This window comes from Mobula birostris, chromosome 25 (genome assembly GCF_030028105.1).
Source record: "Mobula birostris isolate sMobBir1 chromosome 25, sMobBir1.hap1, whole genome shotgun sequence".
Taxonomy (NCBI): Eukaryota; Metazoa; Chordata; class Chondrichthyes; order Myliobatiformes; family Myliobatidae; genus Mobula; species Mobula birostris.
Window position 1 is genome coordinate 46631476 of NC_092394.1, and position 24777 is coordinate 46656252.

The window sequence follows — 24777 nt, forward strand, 5'->3', positions numbered from 1 at the left end:
CTTGTGAAACAGACAACATTAACTGAAATGCCAGCAGCAGTACAAAATGGACAACAGAAAACCCACACAGTGTTACATTCACCTTACACTGGAATGCTGGAATCTGGAGCAACACACAATCTGCTGCAGAAACTCAGCATCTTGAGCAGCATCTGGAGGTGGGGGGGGGGGAGGAATAGTCAATGTTGTGGGCCCTGATCGCAGATTTTCAGACCAAAACATCGACAATTCCTCCACCTCCACCTCCCGAGATGGGGCTTGATCTGTTACATTGCTCTATCAGATTGTTTGTTGTTTCCATTCAGCTTTATTTTCTACAATGCTCATTCAGAAATATTTATGAATATCGTGAACTGGCAAAATAACCAAAATCAGGTGAGTCCAGCATCCCATTGTCTCAATAACTCATTCATAATTAACAAGGCTGAATCATCCCAGACTCACATTATTTCACCTCAGTCAGGACTACAAACTGTCAGTGGCAGAAGACAAATAATCTCTTCTCCAGCTTCCAGCCGGGTACAGGTATCGATTATACCTGACGTTTCAATGACAAACTCTGCCATCTTCTTCAGGGATGATATCTAGACTGGTGGTATTTATCCCATAAGACATAGGAGCAGAATTAGGCCATTTGGCTCCTCGAGTCTGCTCCACCATTCAATCATGGCTGATCCTTTTCTCTCCCTCCTCAACCCCATTCCCTGGCATTCTCTCCGTAATCTTTAATGCCATGTCCAAACAAGAGCCTATCAAACTCTGCCTTAAGTATACCCAATGACCTGGACTCCACAGCTGCCTGTGGTAACAAATTCCACAAATTCACCACTCTCTGGCTGAAGGATGCCCTTCTATCCTGAGGCTGCGCCCTCTTGTCCTAGACTCCCTCACCATGGAAACATCCTTTCCACGTCTACTCTGTCTAGGCCTTTCAACATTCGAAAGGTTTCAAGGAGCTCCACGTCATCCCTTTAAGTTCCAGTGAGTACAAACTCAGAGGCATCAAACGTTCCTCATATGATAACCCTTTCATTCCCAGAATCATCCTTGTCAACTGCCTCTGGACCCTTACTGAGGAAGGGAATATATAACGAAATAAAAGATAAAATAGTGTCTTAGGAGGCACTTCAATACCATGCAGAACATTAAATCGTCAAAACAACCCAGTGAGACTCCTTTTGTCTGTACATATTAAGATGCAGTTACAGAGATCTTGGTCTCTAGTATTTCTGGATATTTTTGACCTAATTTCTTTGGACGTGATGATCTCTCATCCTCCTCCCCAGTCTGGTGTTCGGGTTCCCAGTGCAATGATCATTCACAGAAACCTGATGTTCAACGATCCCCAATCCCTCCCATCAGTGCCCAGGACATTCCCTGGTGCCCAGTTCATACTCACCCTCCCCGACCCGCTGAAAGAACTTCTCATAAATCGGAAAGGGTGGCTGGTCTGCAAAATCTTCCGATTTCTTCACCAGAGCCTCTTTCAGGGTCTTGAAGCTACTCAGCACCACCAGGTTTGTCCATCCAAACTCTAAATTCACCACATCGCCGTACTTCTTCCACAGCTGAAAGAGAAAGCACCAGGACATTACTGCAGTATCGAATAGAGGCAGCTCTATCACTCAGCTCTCTGTCAGACCCAGCACCTGTTTATTCTGCATCCCTGTGGCTGTTGGTGCCGGGCCCAGTGAGCTTGTCTCTCTGGCCCCTGTAACATTGAATGCAACAGGGGATTCCTCTCACCATTGTTTCCTCACTGATACATTCACATATCCACCCCAGGATGGACAGATACCAGTGCCCCAGTGGTAAACAGAGAACAGTACAGCCCAGGAACAGACTCCCCATTCCACACTGACCATGCCAAATAATGAAACTAAATCTCCTCTGTCATGATCCCTATTCCACCCCATCCCATTCCCTACATATTCATGTGTCTAACAGCCCGGTAAACACCAATATCATCTTTGCCCCCACCTCTAACACTGGCAGACCAACCCATGCACTTACCACTCTGTGTAAAAACACTGCCTGCACATCTCCTATAAACTTTCCCCCTCTCATGTTAATTTTATGCCCCTTGACATTTATCACGTCTACCCTGGGAGAAAAATTCTGACTGACTACCCTATCTATGCCTCTTAAATTTATGAACTTCTATCATCTCTCCAACACTCCAGAGAAATTAACCCTTCATATGTCAATTGTAACTAAGAGCCTGGATAAATTTGGTGGGTTGAGCAGCACCTGTGGGAAGAAAGGAATTGCTAGATTTCAGGTAGACCCTGCGTCCCCGCTTGCTGGTTTAGTGTTGTGAAATGCTGGTTCTGAGGAACAAACTGCATTGGGAAGATGGCCAAGAGAATCTGCAGTCCCACAGGTCAGCATCCAAAGATGTCCTTTTGTTAGTGGGCCCCAGCTCTTCACGTCCCACTTGTATGCTGCAGTCCCCACCTTCTGGTTCTGCACTGGCATGTTTTCACTCAACCCTCCATATCTGCTTGCAGGCACCTCTGGAGTGAGTGCACACTGTTGTTCACCACTGCCTGAGCAAATGCTGCAAAGAGGCCTTAACCATGTCCTCTGCAACTGCAGCTGAGAAATGCATTATAGCATCTTGCAGTTGAATGTCCCTTGTATGTTTGAAACTCTGGGTTTTATGCTAACAGAAAGTCCAAAATGGTGAATCTGATACTGAAAAGGAAGTTAATAGAATAGAGTAAAAGATGATACTGAATTTGGAAGGTGCCCAGGGATATCCTGTTCACATAAAACAGGACATCGTCAATCTGCCTGATACCACCGAATCAGTCTACTGTCAGTCAACAAAGCCAGTAACAAGGCCCTGGTGGACGGAGGTGTATAATTGTTAGTTTTATTCTTTAACTTTATTATGTTTGTTTGTATTGTATATAATCACCTGAATACATGTGAGTGAGTTCAGTGAGTTTTCTGGTAGTTACAGTTGCCTCAATACTTTTCTGGAAACTTTCTGGTTTCAGTAGCAGCTAGCCTATTGCCTGAATCTAGCTAACTTATTGGTTAATTGTTATTAATGGAATTTCTGTTAGTTCTAGTCTGCTATAAGAAAATCACATTACTGTTTAGTCGCTCTCTTTTGTCCCTTGCCGTACATCTTCCTTTCTGTTCTTTCCTCTTGTTTCATGAAACGATCATAAGCAACAAGTTTTATGGCTCATTCTTAACTTCTGAATAACATTTGGATCCCAAAAGCATCAGGATTCAACAGCTTGGCATAGTCGGCAGGATGGCTGTGAATATTTAAGGACATTGAAGAATCCAAAGTGAAAGGGTAAGTTTTAGCGCACACATTTAATAGGATGTAAGACCACGCTCCTTATGTTCCAAACAGTCAGAGAATTCACCTAGTCCTTGCCTTAATACACCATCTAAAGGAAGTTTAATAGTGAAGGAAAATTCTATTAACTTTATGTTGCTCTATTACACTTATAAAGTTGCAATTTGGTGAGAAAAAAGCAAGCACAAATTAATGTGTTATGTGTAACAACAACTGTTACAGGGCAGTAGAGCATCAATAAAATTAAAATTATTACAAACTGGTGTGGCAATCTAATTTTCATTTGATCATCCAATTTGTTCACAAAAGCAAGCACAAATTAAGTGTTCTACATGACAAAATTAAGAAAATGGTCAAAGTTGTGAAACCCAGTACAGAAAAAGGGAGATTGAACCTTCAGTTCTAAGATGTGAACAGATAACTGAGGGTTTCAGTTCTGATCTGAACTATGTATTTAACTTTAATAAGGTTAATGTAGAAATCAGGATGAAATTTGGCTGCCAGATGATATTGAAAAGGAATGAGGTAAACTCCAGAGAATGCCTGAGGGAAAGAAATTAAACTGAATGGAGATGGCAGTTTTATCGCAGTTAAGGAAATGTGAACATGCTGAGTTGTAAGATCGAATATGCGGCTTTAAACGTGCCATGTGCTGAGCCAGGAAACCAAGTATGTGAGTTAACAGTACAAGCAAAAAAGTTAAGTTTAAAGAGCAAATCCTTGTATTAACTGAATGTGTGAAAAAAACATAACAAGTGCAATCAAATCGAAGTGCAGAATCAGAATCAAGTTTATTATCACCGGCATGTATCGTGAAATTTGTTAACTTAGCAGCAACAGTTCAATGCAATACTTAATATAGAAGAGAAAAAAATAAAATATAAAAATAATAAATAAGTAAATCAACTACAGTTTACCTATATTGAATAGATTAAAAATAGTGCAATAAACAGAAATAACATATACTTCAAAAGTGAGGTAGTGTTCAAGGGTTCAATGTCCATTTAGGAAACAGATGGCAGGGGGGAGAAGTTGTTCCTGAATCACTGAGTGTGTGTCGTCAGGCTGCTGTACCTCCTACCTGATGGTAACAGTGAGAAAAGGACAACTCTCTGCAGCTTCTTTTCATCCAATGCAGTAGCCCCTCCCCCAATGCAGCCCACCAGAATTTGCACAAAGCTTCAAAAAAAAACTGAAGCAGTATCAGAAAACCCAGCAAAGTTTTCAATTAGACGATGGTGCTCCTCTTTGGAAAATGACCCTTACATTGGTCAATTCTCTGAGGCAGTGTCATCATCTGAACTTGGAGGAATTATGGGATCGACATGATATGGATTCTACAGCGACCTCTAATGACTCAGGTGAGGATGACAATGATGAAATAATAGGGTTTACAGCCATGTCCCAACTTCCCCAGTAAAGGCCACGAAAGTGAAGATGTGCAGAACTGCAGATGGAACCCATGAAGGAACACAGATGGCTCTTCATCAGTCACCTGAACCAGAAAAAATTGATAAATAGTCAAAAGAAATTTAACATCCTAAAGAAGAAAGTTTAAAGATTTGGGCTGAACAAAGTATTAAGAATATGTACGAATTACATGCGTGTGATGGCATTCAAATTCTGGAAATATGTTGTCTTCTCGGCAAATCAGATAGTTGACTTGTAGAGCTGATAGCAATATAGGAGATGATAAACAAAATGTACAAAGTGCTTGGGATGTTGTTGAGAGGTGATTGGGAAAAACAGACTGATCAAAGGAGAGTGGCTGATGCAAGCAAATGATACCTGAGGATCTTTCTGAATATGAGGATCACTGCAGGAATGTGCAGATAAGTTTACTCAGGAGTTCTGGGAGCAAATGAAGATGGCAGAGGAATCTACAGTAGATATCGTTGCTTGAAGTAAACTTTTATAGATTGCCTGAAACCAGATATTGCCAAACTGGCGAAGCTGACAAAATAAAAGAGGAGTGAAGTCAGCATTGCATATAGTGAGCATGTGCAAGCCGTCAAGCAAGTAGGTCACTATATAGAAGTCTGAGTGAGATTATTACATCATCAGCCACAGGTTCTGCAGATGTAGCTGTGTAGCCAACACCAGTTAAGAAACAGTATTGGAATCCAATGCAATCTTGGTTTGAACCACACTGCCAAGACCCACCCTGAAACAAAATGTCAATATTGGGGTAAAGAGGACATTGGGCTAAAAATTGTTGGCATAGAAAACAAGATGGACAACAAAGACAAGCTTCACTATGGGTTTAAATATCTACCTGAGAAGCATCGGGAGATCCTGAGCTGACATATTGTTGACAAGTAGATTGCATACCTTCGCTGAAGCATTATGGATACTCCAACATACTGGTAGTAGGGGACAAGTTTTCAAGATAGGTGGAACCTACTCCAGAAAGGAAAGTCACGGGCACACATGCAGCAAAAACTCTGACCAAAGACTGTATCCCTAGATGGGGATTGCCACGTCACGTCGACTTCCACCAAGGAACGCATTTCACTGGGAGTGTTTGTCAGAAATTATGCCGATTGATAAACATTCAAGGTAGCAACAGGGTGACCCATGCACCTCCAAGAGTGCCTGACCTCATATACATCTTACGAGAGATAGTTTATTGAGTATTGTGTGAAATTATCACAAAGTGTACAGTGTGCTTCTCAACAGGAGTGATCCAACAGAAGGAGGACCCACCTTGATTCCTGGCATACTAAGTGGGTCCTGAACAAAAACCGACTGATCAAAAACTAACTCGTCTGTGAAAGTCCTTTATTGTTTATTTTCCCTTTAACACTTCGCATTGAAGTTTGTGGACTGCGCTTGTCGGCACCTGGTTATCTGCCTCATTGCCTCCATAACTTCACCGAGGACGGATTCCATTGCCTATAGCTTGGCTCCTACCTGACCAATGGATCTCACGGCCAAAGTCAGCTGCTCTCTCTCTGTCTGCTGGGTCCATCTTTGTGTGGTCGAGACTTGCTGTTACTCAGTTCAGATATGGCCCAAGACATGCCCTGTTCTCATCAGGAAGGATGTACAAGAACCTAAAGGAACACACTCAACTATTGAGGAACAGCTTCTTCCTTTCTGCCATCAGATTTATGAAAGGATATTGAACCCATAAACATGAACTCATTTTCCCCCATCTTTCTGCACTATTTATTTACCTTCTCTGATCCAATTCCTCAGCGACTATCTCAGGCTAACAAACTCTTCCTTTCTAAGTACCTGTGCCAATGCACGTTAACCTTCCGAGATTTGTGTGGGGGACACCAAAATCTAATCTGTCACCATTTAAAGTTATACCAACTTTTTATTTTTTTTTACCATTATTACAATGAGGCAGGAGTGGGAATCTGGGGTCAGAATTACAAGGCTTGCATTTAGAAAATTAACACCAAAGCAAACCACACTGGCCAAATGAGGTCTAACTGCAGTAGGATGCTAATAAAAATGATGGATGTTGTTATGTTACTTCTGTTTAAATGTACCATGGATTAACAGTAAAGAATTATGTTCTGGATGAATTAGAGAACTTTTATTTACAGTAATAAACAAACACGTCTTAACCCAGCCATGTGCTGGAGCATTCTGCCAATCCCGCGCATGCTCAGTGCTCTGTCCAATCATGTACTGGCACATCATTGCACGTGATAACACATCTTTCTTTCCATAAAAAGAAACACAATTAACAACGTTAATCAAAGCAAATACATAATTCAACAAGTCTCTATCAGTCGCTCTGTGGGTTTACAAACACGAGTAGACCTCCTAAGTGGTACACATAGATCTTGTGTTTCCTTGTTATTATTTACATGTTTTGTTTCGTCTGCATCCGTTAGGTGAATCTCTGAAGTTGGCTCTTTCTTGCGGTCTTGGTGATTTCTTCTTACCACTGCTCCCTCCTCTGTTTGGACCATGTATGATCTGGGTTACTTCCTCAAGTACTGCAGCTTTCTGTGTCCATGTGTTCATTTTGTCTTGAATTCTTACTTGATGCAGTTCAGGTAATGGATGAGAACATCTATCAAAGTACAGTAGCTTGCAAAAGCTTAGGCACCCCCGCTCAAAATTTCTGTTACTGTGAATAGCTAAGTGAGTAGAAGATGACCTAATCTCCAAAAGTCATAAAGTTAAAGATGAAACGTTCTTTTCAACATGTTAAGCAAAATTAGTGTATTATTTTTGTTTTGTACAATTTTATAGTGAAAAAAAGGAAAGGAGCACCATGCAAAAGTTTGGGCACCCCAAGAAATTTGAGCTCTCAGATAACTTTTACCGAGGTCTCAGACCTTAATTAGCTTGTTAGGGCTATGGCTTGTTCATAGTCATCGTTAGTCCTGTTTGAGTACTGTTGGGGGGGACAGCTTACCCGGGGGAAGCGACAGTGGCCGTGCCTCCGGCACAGAGTCTGGCCCTGTAGCTCAGAAGGGTAGGGCAAGGAAGAGGAGGTCAGTTGTGATAGGGGACTCGATAGTAAGGGGGTCAGATAGGCGATTCTGTGGACGCAGTCCAGAGACCCGGATGGTAGTTTGCCTCCCTGGTGCCAGGGTCCGGGATATTTCTGATCGTGTCCAAGATATCCTGAAGTGGGAGGGTGAGGAGCCAGAGGTCGTGGTACATATAGGTTCCAATGACATAGGTAGGAAAAGGGATGAGGTCCTGAAAGGAGAATATAGGGAGCTAGGAAGGGAGTTGAGAAAAAGGACCGCAAAGGTAGTAATCTTGGGATTACTGCCTGTGCCACGCGACAGTGAGAGTAGGAATGCGACGAGGTGAAGGATAAATGCGTGGCTGAGGGATTGGAGCAGGGGGCAGGGATTCAAGTTTTTGGATCATTGGGACCTCTTTTGGCGCAGGCGTGACCTGTACAAAAAGGACGGGTTACACTTGAATCCTAGGGGGACCAATATCCTGGCAGGGAGATTAGCGAGGGCTACTGAGGTGACTTTAAACTAGAATGGTTGGGGGGTGGGAATCAAATTAAAGAGGCTAGTTCACAACAGGGGGATGAGAACCAGTGCAGAGAGACAGAGGGGTGTAAAGTGAGGGTAGAAGCAAAAAGTACTAGGGAGAAAAGTAAAAGTGGCAGGCCGACAAATCCAGGGCAAGCATTAAAAAGGACCACTTTTCAACATAGTTGTATAAGGGCTAAGAGAGTTGTAAAAGAGCGCCTGAAGGCTTTGTGTGTCAATGCAAGGAGCATTCGTAATAAGGTGGATGAATTGAAGTGCAGATTGTTATTAATGATTATGATATAGTTGGGATCACAGAGACATGGCTCCAGGGTGACCAAGGATGGGAGCTCAACATTCAGGGATATTCAATATTCAGGAGGGATAGACATGAAGGAAGGGGGAGGTGGGGTGGCGTTGCTGGTTAGAGAGGAGATTAACGCAATAGAAAGGAAGGACATAAGCCGGGAAGATGTGGAATTGATATGGGTAGAGCTGCGTAACACTAAGGGGCAGAAGACGCTGGTGGAAGTTGTGTACAGGCCACCTAACAGTAGTAGTGAGGTCGGAGATGGTATTAAACAGGAAATTAGAAATGTGTGCAATAAAGGAACAGCAGTTATAATGGGTGACTTCAATCTACATGTAGATTGGGTGAACCAAATTGGTAAAGGTGCTGAGGAAGAGGATTTCTTGGAATGTATGCGGGATGGTTTTTTGAACCCACATGTCGAGGAACCAACTAGAGAGCAGGCTATTCTGGACTGGGTTTTGAGCAATGAGGAAGGGTTAATTAGCAATCTTGTTGTGAGAGGCCCCTTGGGTAAGAGTGACATAATATGGTGGAATTCTTCATTAAGATGGAGAGTGACATAGTTAATTCAGAAACAAAGGTTCTGAACTTAAAGAGGGGTGACTTTGAAGGTATGAGACATGAATTAGCTAAGATAGACTGGCAAATGACACTTAAAGGATTGACGGTGGATATGCAATGGCAAGCATTTAAAGGTTGCATGGATGAACTACAACAATTGTTCATCCCAGTTTGGCAAAAGAATAAATCAAGGAAGGTAGTGCACCCGTGGCTGACAAGAGAAATTAGGGATAGTATCAATTCCAAAGAAGAAGCATACAAATTAGCCAGAGGAAGTGGCTCACCTGAGGACTGGCAGAAATTCAGAGTTCAGCAGAGGAGGACAAAGGGCTTAATTAGGAAGGGGAAAAAAGATTATGAGAGAAAACTGGCAGGGAACATAAAAACGGACTGTAAAAGCTTTTATAGATATGTAAAAAGGAAAAGACTGGTAAAGACAAATGTAGGTCCCCTACAGACAGAAACAGGTGAATTGATTATGGGGAGCAAGGACATGGCAGACCAATTGAATAATTACTTTGGTTCTGTCTTCACTAAGGAGGACATAAATAATCTTCCAGAAATAGTAGGGGACAGAGGGTCCAGTGAGATGGAGGAACTGAGCGAAATACATGTTAGTAGGTAAGTGGTGTTAGGTAAATTGAAGGGATTGAAGGCAGATAAATCCCCAGGGCCAGATGGTCTGCATCCTAGAGTGCTTAAGGAAGTAGCCCAAGAAATAGTGGATGCATTAGTGATAATTTTTCAAAACTCGTTAGATTCTGGACTAGTTCCTGAGGATTGGAGGGTGGCTAATGTAACTCCACTTTTTAAAAAAGGAGGGAGGGAAAAACCGGGGAACTATAGACCGGTTAGCCTAACGTTGGTGGTGGAGAAACTGCTGGAGTCAGTTATCAAAGATGTGATAAAAGCACATTTGGAAAGCGGTGAAATCATCGGACAAAGTCAGCATGGATTTGTGAAAGGAAAATCATGTCTGACGAATCTCATAGAATTTTTTGAGGATGTAACTAGTAGAGTGGATAGGGGAGAACCAGTGGATGTGGTATATTTGGATTTTCAAAAGGCTTTTCACAAGGTCCCACACAGGAGATTATTGTGCAAACTTAAAGCACACGGTATTGGGGGTAAGGTATTGATCTGGATGGAGAATTGGTTAGCAGACAGGAAGCAAAGAGTGGGATAAACGGGACCTTTTCAGAATGGCAGGCGGTGACTAGTGGGGTACCGCAAGGCTCAGTGTTGGGACCCCAGTTGTTTACAATATATATTAATGACTTGGATGAGGGAATTAAATGCAGCATGTCCAAGTTTGCGGATGACACGAAGCTGGGTGGCAGTGCTAGCTGTGAGGAGGATGCTAAGAGGATGCAGAGTGACTTGGATAGGTTGGGTGAGTGGGCAAATTCATGGCAGATGCAATTTAATGTGGATAAATGTGAAGTTATCCACTTTGGTGGCAAAAATAGGTAAACAGATTATTATCTGAATGGTGGCCGATTAGGAAAAGGGGAGGTGCAACGAGACCTGGGTGTCATTATACACCAGTCATTGAAAGTGGGCATGCAGGTACAGCAGGCGGTGAAAAAGGCGAATGGTATGCTGGCATTTATAGCGAGAGGATTCGAGTACAGGAGCAGGGATGTACTACTGCAGTTGTACAAGGCCTTGGTGAGACCACACCTGGAGTATTGTGTGCAATTTTGGTCCCCTAATCTGAGGAAGGACATCCTTGCCATAGAGGGAGTACAAAGAAGGTTTACCAGATTGATTCCTGGGATGGCAGGACTTTCATATGAAGAAAGAATGGATGAACTGGGCTTGTACTCGTTGGAATTTAGAAGATTGAGGGGGGATCTGATTGAAACGTATAAAATCCTAAAGGGATTGGACAGGCTAGATGCAGGAAGATTGTTCCCGATGTTGGGGAAGTCCAGAACAAGGGGTCACAGTTTGAGGATAAAGGGGAAGCCTTTTAGGACCGAGATTGGGAAAAACTTCTTCACACAGAGAGTGGTGAATCTGTGGAATTCTCTGCCACAGGAAACATTTGAGGCCAGTTCATTGGCTATATTTAAGAGGGAGTTATATATGGCCCTTGTGGCTACAGGGATCAGGGGGTATGGAGGGAAGGCTGGGGCGGGGTTCTGAGTTGGATGATCAGCCATGATCATAATAAATGGCGGGCAGGCTCGAAGGGCCGAATGGCCTACTCCTGCACCTATTTTCTATGTTTCTATGATTCTATGAAACACCAGGTGATGCAAATTTCAAAGTTTTATAAATACCCTGACTCCTCAAACTTTGTCCCAACAGTCAGCAGCCATGGGCTCCTCTAAGCAGCTGCTTAGCACTCTGAAAATTAAAATAAATGACACCCACAAAGCAGGAGAAGGCTATAAGAAGATAGCAAAGCATTTTCAGGTAGCCATTTCCTCAGTTCATAATGTAATTAAGAAATGGCAGCTAACAGGAATGGTGGAGGTCAAGTTGAGGTCTGGAAAACCAAGAAAACTTTCCCAGAGAACTGCTCATAGGATTGCTAAAAAGGCAAATCAAAACCCCCGTTTAACTGCAAAAGACCTTCAGGAAGATTTAGCAGACTCTGGAGTGGTGGTGCACTGTTCTACTGTGCAGCGACACCTGCACAAATATGACCTTCATGGAAGAGTCACCAGAAGAAAACCTTTCCTGTGTCCTCACCACAAAATTCAGCATCAGAAGTTTGCAAAGGAACATCTAAACAAGCCTGAAAATTTTTAGAAACAAGTCCTGTGGACTGATGAAGTTAAAATAGAACTTTCTGGCTGCAATGAGCAAAGGTATGTTTGGAGAAAAAAAGGGTGCAGAATTTCATGAAAAGAACCCCTCTCTGACTGTTAAGCACGGGGGTGGATCCACTATACTTTGGGCTTCCGTTGCAGCCAGTGGCATGGGGAACATTTCACTGGTAGAGGGAAGAGTGAATTCAATTAAATACCAGCAAATTTTGGAAGCACACATCACACCATCTGTAAAAAAGCTGAGGATGAAAAGAGGATGGCTGCTACAACAGGACAATGATCCTAAACACACCTTCAATTCCACAATGGACTACCTCAAGAGGCACAAGCTGAAGGTTTTGCCGTTGCCCTTCACAGTCCCCCGACCTAAACATCATTGAAGATCTGTGGATAGACCTCAAAAGAGCAGTGCATGCAAGACGGCCCACGAATCTCGCAGACTAGAAGCCCTTTTCAAGGAAGAATGGGCGAAAATCCCCCAAATAAGAATTGTAAGATGCTTAGCTGGCTACACAAAGCATTTACAAGCTGCGATAGTTGCCAAAGGGGGTGTTACTAAGTACTGACTATGTAGGGTGCCCAAACTTTTGCTTCAACCCTTTTCCTTTTTTGTTATTTTGAAATTGTAAAAGGTGGAAATAAAAAAGCAATCTTGTTTAAAATATTAACGAAATGTGTCATCTTTAACTTCATGCCTTTTGGAAATCTTTTACTCGCTCAGCTATTCACAGTAACAGAAGTATTGACTTGGGTGCCCAAACTTTTGTATATCTTCTGCTTTGCTTTGTGTTCATCTTTCCACCTTTTCACTTGTTCACCTTCCTCTGTTCTCAGAAGGCTCTCATCCATTAGCAGATTAGGTCTCAAACATCGTCCCATCAAGAGCTGAGCAGGCAAAAATCCACATTCAAGTGCAGTACTTCAGTAGGCTAACAAAGCTTTATAAAAATCACTTCCACTACCTTTTGCTTTGTGCATCAGTTTCTTGACAATTCCTACCGATTTCTCAACTAATCCATCAAACTGAGGGAAAAATGGACTAGATGTTGTATGAACGAAGCCCCATTCACGAGCAAAATGTTTCATGCATTCACTACTGAATTGCGGACCATTGTCTGTGAAAACTTCATCAGGTACACCATGTCTTGAAAAAAACTACTTCATGCCTGTAAATTACATTTTCTGCAGTCATTCTGCCCAGACAGTACACTTCAGGATACAATGAGTAGTAATCTGCTATTAATAGATAGTCTTTCTTGTTACAGTATTAATAAAAAGATAAACACCTACTTCTGATAAGGTCTCTGAGGATTCGGGTGTGGATACAGTGGCTCTTTAGGGTTGCTAGGTTGGTGCTTAAGGTATATTTGACAAGAAGACAACAATCCTGCAACCACTTGATTCATCCTGGGCCAAAACATCACTTCCCGTGCCCTTCTCTTACATTTTTCAATGCCTAGGTGGCCTTCATGAATTTTATCAAGCATTTCTTTATGGAGACTTTTAGGTATAACAATTCTACTACCTTTGTACAATATCCCATCCACAATAGACAGTTCTGATCTGTGGTTCCAATAATCTTGTACTACTGAGTCATAGTTATTACCTGGCCATCCATCCAACACCACTTGTATTACCTGACTGGGAATTCTGTCCTTCTCTGTCTCAAGACGCAGCAGTTCCAACTTTTTGGGAGGAATAGGTACAGTTTCTATGACCATATCAATGAATACCTGGACATCAATAACGTTCCTGTGACTGTCTTTTGTTGTTGGATCCACAGCTCTGGAAAGTGCGTCAGCTGTGTACATGAATTTTCCAGGTATGCATGACAGATTCAATGCATATCTTTGCAATTTGATCATCATTCGCTGAATTCGCAAAGGCCAGTCCTTTAAAGGTTTGTTAAACAATGTAATCAATGGCTCACATCAATAGATTGCCCTGACACAAACTGATGAAATATCTCACAAGCAAACATAATGCTGAGCAATTCTTTTTCAATTTGGGCATACCTTGTTTCTGGATCAGATAATGAATGAGATGCCATTTTTGATCATGTTTTTGGAGTAATACTGCTCCTAAGCCTGCTTGAGATGCATCACATGAGATTTTGATGGGTCTCTCAGCATCACAGAATTTCAACGCAGGTTCTTTGGTGAGTACTGTCTTGAGATTTAGCCATGCCTTCTCCTGTTCATGGTTCCAGCTCCATTCATTTCTCTTTTCCGTTAGCTGCCTCAGTGGAGCAAGCTGTTCCGAAAGATTGGGTATAAATTTTCCGATATAGTTAACCATTCCCATAAACCTCTGAACATCCTTTTTACACTGCAGTCTTGGCATGTTCTCAATAGCAGAAACCTTCAATGGATCAGGACGCACACCCTCTTCGCTAATGATATCACCCACAAATGTAAGTGCAGTCACTCCTAGCTGACATTTGTCTTCATTCAATTTCAGGTTGGCCTTGCATGTTGCCTCAAAGACTTGTCTGAGCCTGGCGTCATGCTCTTGTTTAGTCACACCCCAAATAATAATATCATCCACAGATGTATCTATGCCCTCAATGTGCTCATATAACATGTGAATGGTTTTATGTTACACTTCAGGAGTTCATGCAATTCCAAAAGGAATCCAAGAGAACAGTATCTGGCAAAAGGAGTGTTAAAGGTACACAAGTTTGAACTCGGTTCATCTAATTTGAGTTGCCAGAATCCGGAGGATGCATCTAATTTATTAAAATACTTTGCATTAGCAAATTGTGATATAATTTCTTCACGAGTAGGCAATTTGAAATTTAATGGCGCGATTCAAGTCTCTTGGATCTAAACAAATCCTCAGTTTTCCATTTTTCTTATCAACAATGACAAGCGAATTGACCCATTCAGTTGGTTCATCATTTTTTATGATTCCTAGCCTTTCCATTCTGTCTAGCTCCGTTTTCAGTTGATGACGTAATGCAAAAGGCACTTTTCTGCACAGATGTATTACGGGTTGCACTGTATGGTCAATTTTAACCAAGTGCTCTCCTAGAAGTCAACCAAGCCCTTTAAACAAGTCTTCATACTCCTTCATCGAGTCACTGTGTTCTGACTTTGTGTCACTATCCAAAACTAAAATTCTTTTCACCAAATTAAGTCTTTCACGGGCAGATAAACCCAGAATTGACTGTACATTTTTTGGCACAACCACAAATGAAAGCGTGTGCACAATATTTTTGTGTGATACCTTTGCTGCACATGTTCCTTTAACTGGGATGTCTGCACCTGAATACCCAGTCACTTTTATATTTGTCTGATGTAACTTTGGTCTTGCCTTTAAAGCATTAAACTCAGATTCTGCAAGAACATTTACTTACGCTCCAGTATCACGTTTAAACAGAATATTGTTTTGATTCACTTCCAATTGTCACAAGTGCGGAGCACGGGTGGACCCAAATGCAGGACACAAAAATATTTTGTAGCATTACCAAAAATAAAGTTTATTAATAGTTACTAGAAAAGAAGGGAAGCAAGGATTGTACAGAAAGACATCAAGGAGTGAATGAAGCGGAAGTAGGAATATGTGTGGCTGGAGTTGGGCTCGGACCCTGAACTTAAGACGGGGACTCAAGGCCTAGGCTTGGCCTGGGATTCGGGACCCAGACTTCGACTTGGGCTTGGCCTGGGAACTCGGGACCCGGACATGGACTTGGAACTTGAAACATCAGGACATAGAGCCGGGACTCTTCCTTGGACGCAGGACACAAAGCCGGGACTCTTCCTTGGACACAGGACACAGAGCCGGGACTCTTCCTTGGACGCAGGACACAGAGCCGGGACTCTTTCTTGGACACAGGACACAGAGCACAAAGAGATAGTTCCCCACTCAGGGTAGCAGCAAACGGCCAGACCTACCCAGTGGAGGCGAGGACACAGGAGACAGTTCCCAACTCAGGGTAGCGGCAAACGGCCGGACCTACCCAGTGGAGGCGAGGACATGAAGAGACAAAACCACACATCGATAGACAGTTCTTTATCTTGGCACGAAGTAGCTCCAAACGGTGAGCTCTCGACTTGGCCCTGGAACTACAGGCAGCGGCTCTTGACTCACTACGGCGAGGTAGCACAGCGGGCTCACTCAGGCGCGTTAACTTGACAGGCTGGCTCCGGTGAGGAGAGGCGACTTACTGGCTCTTGCTTCGGGGAGAAGACTTGACTTGATATGGCGATGTGACTTGGCTCACTCCGGCAAGGTAAAGGTAACTTGCTCACACCTGCTTCAGTGACGTCTGGTGACAGTCTAGTGCTGAATAGCTGTAAGCCGGACACTAAATACCGCTCGTTCAGCTGAGAATCAAGTGCCTTTAATTACAGAGCCCAAGAAACACAGGGAAACAATGAATTAAAGGAAAACAAGGAGTCAACGGTCCCCATCATGACACAAAGGAAATTTAAAGGGAACCAGTAAATAACTGGTCTGGACCGTGACAGCAACGGAATAGTCCAGTCATTCTTACTTTATTTTCACAAAGCACATCCACATAAAATTCCTCATGTTCATCTTCAAGCACAGCATTTACTTGCTTCATTTTATTTTCCTTCTTTCTACTTCTACAACAGTGTGAAAAATGATTAATCTTACCGCAGCCATTGCAAATTTTGCCATATGTGAGACACTGATTTGGACGATGTTTCTGCACACAGCGATCACATAACTATTTTCTTTCCGATGCCTTCTTGCTCTTTGTTGGTTTCATCGACGTATTATTATGTTTCTTGATGAATTCGTGCTTTTTTACAGTGTTTACATTGCAGTTTTTGACAAAAAGCTCTTCAGCCTGCAATATACCACGGTCTCAGAAGCTTTGCCAAGTGGCAAAGCTTTTTCAAAATTTAAATCTTGCTCTCTCAACAGCCTTTCTCTCAGAGCATTATCTCGAATGCCACAGTCTATCTTTAATGAGAGAGTCTGTGAGCCATCCAAACTCACATGTTCTACTACGCTTTCTTAACTCAGTAACATACTGATCAATTGTTTCAGCAGCTCTCTGCGCACATGTGAAGAATTTATATAGCTCGTACATTAAATTATGCTTAGGTATACAAAATACTTCAAATCTGTCCATTATCAACTTTAAATTGAAATTATCTCCATCTTCAAAGACAAAATTACTATATACCTCTACTGTGTCATTCCTGATTACATGGAGCAAAGGCGCAGCTTTGGTTTTTTCCGATCTTTCTTCATAATCGATCGCCGATAAGTACAGTTCAAACTGTTGTTTGAAGATCCTTCAATTCTCAGCTACATTGCCAGTCGGTTGAAGTTTTGGTTGGGGTTGTAAACCTTCCATTTTACCATTTACAGTTCGAACTTTTTTCTTCTTCTCTTTTTTTCTGATTATCTTCGATTCACGATTCTCCCGTATTATCCTTCCAGAACCACTCTGACACCATGTTATGTTACTTCTGTTTAAGTGTACCGTGGGTTAGCAGTAAAGAATTATATTCTGAAAGAATTAGAGGACTTTTATTTACAGTAATAAACAAACACGTCTTAATCCAGCCATGTGCCGGAACATTCTGGCAATCCCGCGCATGCTCAGTGCTCTGTCCAATCATGTACTGGCACATCATTGCACGTAATATCACCGCAGATGTGACTCCATGACTTAAGGTAATGTCACTTCTATATTTGACATTAATACATTAGGAATTATCATCCACTTACACACTTGACTAACTCATGGAGTTGTAATAGAACTTTTAACTAATTTATGTACAATATTGGGACGACCTGCATGGTTCGAAGAAGGAATCTGAGAGTCTGAGTGGGAGTGCCGAGAAAGACATTTTTGAAATTTTTGTTATTTTTTTTTCTCCAACGGCGTTCTGAGAGGTGGGACTGCGCAGGCGTGTGACATCGGGCAGTGCAGCGCGGCAGATTTAAAAGGGCAGACATCCTGCTTCGAGTTTGATTCGAAGAAGGAGTCTGAGAGTCTGAGTGGGAGTGCGGAGAAAGACATTTTTGAAATTTTCGTTATTTTTTTTCTCCAACGGCGTTCTGAGAGGCGAGACTGTGCAGGCGTGTGACGTCGGGCTGTGCAGTGCGGCAGATTTAAAAGGAACAGAGCCTCATAGAGCGGGCAGCGTAGTTTGCGGGCTGCGGAGTGAGCCGGGAGCAGAGTGAAGGCTTAAGGGCGTCGGCTCAACGGGCTTAGGCAGAAACAGGCGAGGAAGGTTTGGCATTCATTTTCTGTTGTTATTTGAGGAGAGGGGCAGTATGAGTGTGAGGGCAGTTTGCTGTTCTCGGTGTCGGATGTGGGAGGCCCTGGAGTCTCCAAGCCTCCCGGACGTCTACATCTGCGCCAAGTGCATCGAGATGCAGCTCCTAAGGGACCGCGTTATGGAACTGGAGCTGCAGCTCGATGACCTTCGTCTGGTCAGGGAGAGTGAGGAGGTGATAGAGAGGAGTTGCAGGCAGGTGGTCACGCCGGGGCCACGGGAGGCAGACAAGTGGGTCACGGTTAGGAGGGGGAAGGGGAAAAGTCAGGTAATAGGGAGTACCCCGGTGGCTGTGCCCCTTAACAACAGGTACTCCTGTTTGAGTACTGTTGGGGGGGGGACAGCTTACCCGGGGGAAGCGGCAGTGGCCGTGCCTCCGGCACAGAGTCTGGCCCTGTAGCTCAGAAGGCAAGGGCAAGTAAGAGGAGGGCAGTTGTGATAGGGGACTCGATAGTAAGGGGGTCAGATAGGCGATTCTGTGGACGCAGTCCAGAGACCCGGATGGTAGTTTGCCTCCCTGGTGCCAGGGTCCGGGATATTTCTGATCGTGTCCAAGATATCCTGAAGTGAGAGGGTGAGGAGCCAGAGGTCGTGGTACATATAGGTACCAATGACATAGGTAGGAAAAGGGATGAGGTCCTGAAAGGAGAATATAGGGAGCTAGGAAGGGAGTTGAGAAAAAGGACCGCAAAGGTAGTAATCTCGGGATTACTGCCTGTGTCACGTGACAGTGAGAGTAGGAATGCAATTAGGTGGAGGATAAATGTGTGGCTGAGGGATTGGAGCAGGGGGCAGGGATTCAAGTTTTTGGATCATTGGGACCTCTGTTGGCGCAGGCGTGACCTGTACAAAAAGGACGGGTTACACTTGAATCCTAGGGAGACCAATATCCTGGCAGGGAGATTAGCGGGGGCTACTGAGGTGACTTTAAACTAGAATGGTTGGGGGGTGGGAATCAGATTAAAGAGGCTAGGCGTGAGGAGGTTAGTTCACAACAGGGGGATGGGAACCAGTGCAGAGAGACAGAGGGGTGTAAAGTGAGGGTAGAAGCAAAAAGTACTAAGGAGAAAAGTAAAAGTGGCAGGCCGACAAATCCAGGGCAAGCATTAAAAAGGGCCACTTTTCAGCATAATTGTATAAGGGCTAAGAGAGTTGTAAAAGAGCGCCTGAAGGCTTTGTGTGTCAATGCAAGGAGCATTCGTAAAAAGGTGGATGAATTGAAAGTGCAGATTGTTATTAATGATTATGATATAGTTGGGATCACAGAGACATGGCTCCAGGGTGACCAGGGATAGGAGCTCAACGTTCAGGGATATTCAATATTCAGGAGGGATAGACATGAAGGAAGGGGAGGTGGGGTGGCGTTGCTGGTTAAAGAAGAGATTAACGCAATAGAAAGGAAGGACATAAACCGGGAAGATGTGGAATCGATATGGGTAGAGCTGCGTAACACTAAGGGGCAGAAGACGCTGGTGGGAGTTGTATACAGGCCACCTAACAGTAGTAGTGAGGTCGGAGATGGTATTAAACAGGAAATTAGAAATGTGTGCAATAAAGGAACAGCAGTTATAATGGGTGACTTCAATCTGCATGTAGATTGGGTGAACCAAATTGGTAAAGGTGCTGAGGAAGAGGATTTCTTGGAATGTATGCGGGATGGTTTTTTGAACCAACATGTCGAGGAACCAACTAGAGAGCAGGCTATTCTGGACTGGGTTTTGAGCAATGAGGAAGGGTTAATTAGCAATCTTGTCGTGCGAGGCCCCTTGGGTAAGAGTGACCATAATATGGTGGAATTCTTCATTAAGATGGAGAGTGACATAGTTAATTCAGAAACAAAGGTTCTGAACTTAAAAAGGGGTAACTTTGAAGGTATGAGACGTGAATTAGCTAAGATAGACTGGCAAATGACACTGAAAGGATTGACGGTGGATATGCAATGGCAAGCATTTAAAGGTTGCATGGATGAACTACAACAATTGTTCATCCCAGTTTGGCAAAAGAGTAAATCAAGGAAGGTAGTGCACCCGTGGCTGACAAGAGAAATTAGGGATAGTATCAATTCCAAAGAAGAAGCATACAAATTAGCCAGAGAAAGTGGCTCACCTGAGGACTGGCAGAAATTCAGAGTTCAGCAGAGGAGGACAAAGGGCTTAATTAGGAAAGGGAAAAAAGATTATGAGAGAAAACTGGCAGGGAACATAAAAACGGACCATAAAAGCTTTTATAGATATGTAAAAAGGAAAAGACTGGTAAAGACAAATGTAGGTCCCCTGCAGACAGAAACAGGTGAATTGATTATGGGGAGCAAGGACATGGCAGACCAATTGAATAATTACTTTGGTTCTGTCTTCACTAAGGAGGACATAAATAATCTTCCAGAAATAGTAGGGGACAGAGGGTCCAGTGAGGTGGAGGAACTGAGCGGAATACATGTTAGTAGGGAAGTGGTGTTAGGTAAATTGAAGGGATTGAAAGCAGATAAATCCCCAGGGCCAGATGGTCTGCATCCTAGCGTGCTTAAGGAAGTAGCCCAAGAAATAGTGGATGCATTAGTGACAATTTTTCAAAACTCGTTAGCTTCTGGACTAGTTCCTGAGGATTGGAGGGTGGCTAATGTAACTCCACTTTTTAAAAAAGGAGGGAGAGAGAAACCGGGGAATTATAGACCGGTTAGCCTAACGTCGGTGGTGGGGAAACTGCTGGAGTCAGTTATCAAGGATGTGATAACAGCACATTTGGAAAGCAGTGAAATGATCGGACAAAGTCAGCATGGATTTGTGAAAGGAAAATCATGTCTGAGATTGAGGATGTAACTAGTAGAGTGGATAGGGGAGAACCAGTGGATGTGGTATATTTGGATTTTCAAAAGGCTTTTGACAAGGTCCCACACAGGAGATTAGTGTGCAAACTTAAAGCACATGGTATTGGGGGTAAGGTATTGGTGTGGGTGGAGAATTGGTTAGCAGACAGGAAGCAAAGAGTGGGAATAAACGGGACCTTTTCAGAATGGCAGTGGGTGACTAGTGGGGTACCGCAAGGCTCAGTGCTGGGACCCCAGTTGTTTACAATATATATTAATGACTTGGATGAGGGAATTAAATGCAGCATCTCCAAGTTTGCAGATGACACGAAGCTGGGTGGCAGTGTTAGCTGTGAGGAGGATGCTAAGAGGATGCAGGGTGACTTGGATAGGTTGGGTGAGTGGGCAAATTCATGGCAGATGCAATTTAATGTGGATAAATGTGAAGTTGTCCACTTTGGTGGCAAAAATAGGAAAACAGATTATTATCTGAATGGTGGCCGATTAGGAAAAGGGGAGGTGCAACGAGACCTGGGTGTCATTATACACCAGTCATTGAACGTGGGCATGCAGGTACAGCAGGCGGTGAAAAAGGCGAATGGTATGCTGGCATTTATAGCGAGAGGATTTGAGTACAGGAGCAGGGAGGTACTACTGCAGTTGTACAAGGCCTTGGTGAGACCACACCTGGAGTATTGTGTGCAGTTTTGGTCCCCTAATCTGAGGAAAGACATCCTTGCCATAGAAGGAGTACAAAGAAGGTTTACCAGATTGATTCCTGGGATGGCAGGACTTTCATATGAAGAAAGAATGGATGAACTGGGCTTGTACTCGTTGGAATTTAGAAGATTGAGGGGGGATCTGATTGAAACGTATAAGATCCTAAAGGGATTGGACAGGCTAGATGCAGGAAGATTGTTCCCGATGTTGGGGAAGTCCAGAACGAGAGGTCACAGTTTGAGGATAAAGGGGAAGCCTTTTAGGACCAAGATGAGGAAAAACTTCTTCACACAGAGAGTGGTGAATCTGTGGAATTCTCTGCCACGGGAAACAGTTGAGGCCAGTTCATTGGCTATATTTAAGAGGGAGTTAGATACGGCCCTTGTGGCTACGGGGATCAGGGGGTATGGAGGGAAGGCTGGGGCGGGGTTCTGAGTTGGATGATCAGTCATGATCATAATAAATGGCGGTGCAGGCTCGAAGGGCCGAATGGCCTACTCCTGCACCTATTTTCTATGTTTCTATGTTATCCTTTCCCACAGTACTGCACATTCTGCAGACCAGTCCCTCTGTGCTGCTGGTAAGGTGGCTGGCTGCACTACTTCCAGTCAGTGAGCAGATTTTCCTATTTCTAGAATTCTCTCTCAATCAATATGACAGCTACAAACACATGCTTCATTTACTCAAAAAGAAAGATAAAGACAGAAAGGAGTTGTTAATAAACGGAGGAGCAGAGGGAGGTCTGCAGATGCTGATAACCTGGTTTTGTGTGTTTTGCTATCTATAAAAGGGGTAGGTATAAAAATGCAGGAGATGCATCTAATAGGACTGAAGTGTGGATGTTAAAGCCATTCCAGAACAGTAGAGAAATTAAAATGACACTAATCTCTCCAGCGTTCTGTTTTTCATCGGGGAACCAACGTCAGTAGTTTTTTACATCTTCGTTTTACTTCAGCTTCTATCCCATCCAGGAAGAAGAAATAGAGAACTGAAAATAGGTATGAATGGAAATCGGGAGCAAAGGAAAACTGAAGGATAAAAGGGAACAGGGTGCTATGGAGGCACAACTAACAGGGCGGCAGCGTGGAAGTGAAGGCCATCCAAGAGCAGACGAGAAACTGAAGGATTAAAGGTGTCCCGGAGTGTGGGGGGCCACTTCCTTCACACAGTCTCACTGTCTCTCAGCCTTTACCTTTGCGAATGACAGGTGAGGGTTGCTCAGATCCACTTGCAGGATGTTCCCGACGAAAGGCCACCCCCGGGGCCCGGGAGGGTAGTTCCCACACGTCTTCCGCCTCTTCATGAAGTCAAAGACCAGACAAAAGATGGTGCGGAACAAGGCCAGCACCGTGAGCCTGTCGAAGAGTTTGAACAAGAGCAGGGGGAAAGCCGAGAACTCCATGTTCTCCAGAGCGAACGGGCAGTAAGTAAAATGCGCACAGTCAGTAAAAGGCAATGAGACGCCAGCATTGACCTCTGCTCGCAAACAAATCCCAGTATGTTGGCACGAAGATTGCTCAACCAATCCCGGCTGAACAGAAAGAAATAGTTCTACTTCAATCATTCCTTTGCATTTTAAATCTTCCCCAAGGTATTGAAGATATCAGTTCATTAAGCTTTTCGCTTTTTGAAACCGGCGGCAGGTCGCGGGATGAGGTGAGACAGGAGGAAACAACAATCGAAATGTTTTTAACTCCTTCGATTCAGGCCCAGACATTCAGATTAGTTTACTGACTTTATACAGCAGGCTGCAGTGAAATTCTTTGCTCGTGTGAGACGCGAGTACATGGTTAATAATAAATAATGAATAAACGGTAAATACGACGTCGAACGCAAAACAGCAGAATGCCGCGAAGGTTGTTGTGCAGTCTGAAGTGGCGCACAGAGAATTGTTTAATTTCAAGGAGGGGCAAACAGTTTCAGAACATGGCGACACCGTGCTATGAATTAGATACAACTTCGGTAAAACTCCATGAACTATTTATTTTGAGCTTTTCACTGACACCGAGTAACACGGCACGGAAACGGGCTCTTTGGCCCAAATGCTGCAGGCTGACCACAGCACCCTCCCTGCTTGTCCCAGTTGCCCGTGTTCAGCCCATGACCTACCGAGCCCTTCACTATTTTGGGACATGCGCCAGGAGTAAGAAAAGAATAAACATATGTATAATTAGCTATTCACATGAATGAAATAATATATTCTACCAAACCCTTCATTTAGCTGTACTTAATATCCTCAAATTATTCACTATTATTTCTAGTGGATTATTTTGGTTTGAAACTCATTTGCTCTCACATTCTGTTTCTCAGATCTATTTGATTACCTATTCTGAATACTATTTGTTAACATAAAACACAGCCCAGTAACTCTTAACAACCATTTTGTATTTATTACAATATTGGATATCAAGACCTTCAATCACAATCACTTCTGCTTTGGCTTTTCCATAAGTCCACAAGATATAGGAGTGGAATTAGGCTGTTTGGCCCATGGAGTCTGCTCTGCCATTCAATCATAGCTGACCCTTCTTTTTCTCCCTGCTCAGCCCCACTCTCCGGCCTTCTCCCCGTAACCGATGATGCCATGTCCAATCAAGAACCTATCAAGCTCTGCCTTAAATACACCCAACAACCTGGCCTCCACAGCCGCCTGTAGGAACAAATTCCACAGACTTACTGCCCTCCGGCTCAAGAAATTTCTCCACATCTCTGTTTCAAATGGACGCCCCTCTATCCTAAAGCTGTGCCCTCTTGTCCTGGGCTCGTCCTCCATGGGAAACATCCTTTCCGCAACTACCATGTCTAGGCCTTTCAACACTCGAAAGGTTTCAATGAGAACCCCCCCCCCATCCTTCTAAATTCCAGTGAGTACAGACCCAGAGCTATCAAATGTTCCTCATATGATAACCCTTTCATTCCTGGAATCATCCTTCTGAACCCTCTTCAACGCTATGCATCTTTTCTTAGATGAGGAGCCCAAAACTGTTCACAATACTCAAGGTTTTCTACCTCAGTGCTCTGATTTCTCACCATTCTGCCTCC

General features: G+C 43.5%; 1 pseudogene; it reads right to left on the bottom strand.

Annotated features, from left to right (window-relative positions):
* The window catches only part of LOC140187636 (cytochrome P450 2D17-like), a 47524-nt pseudogene extending 24319 nt beyond the window's left edge, over nucleotides 1-23205 (bottom strand).
* Nucleotides 23206-24777: the final 1572 nt, after the last annotated feature.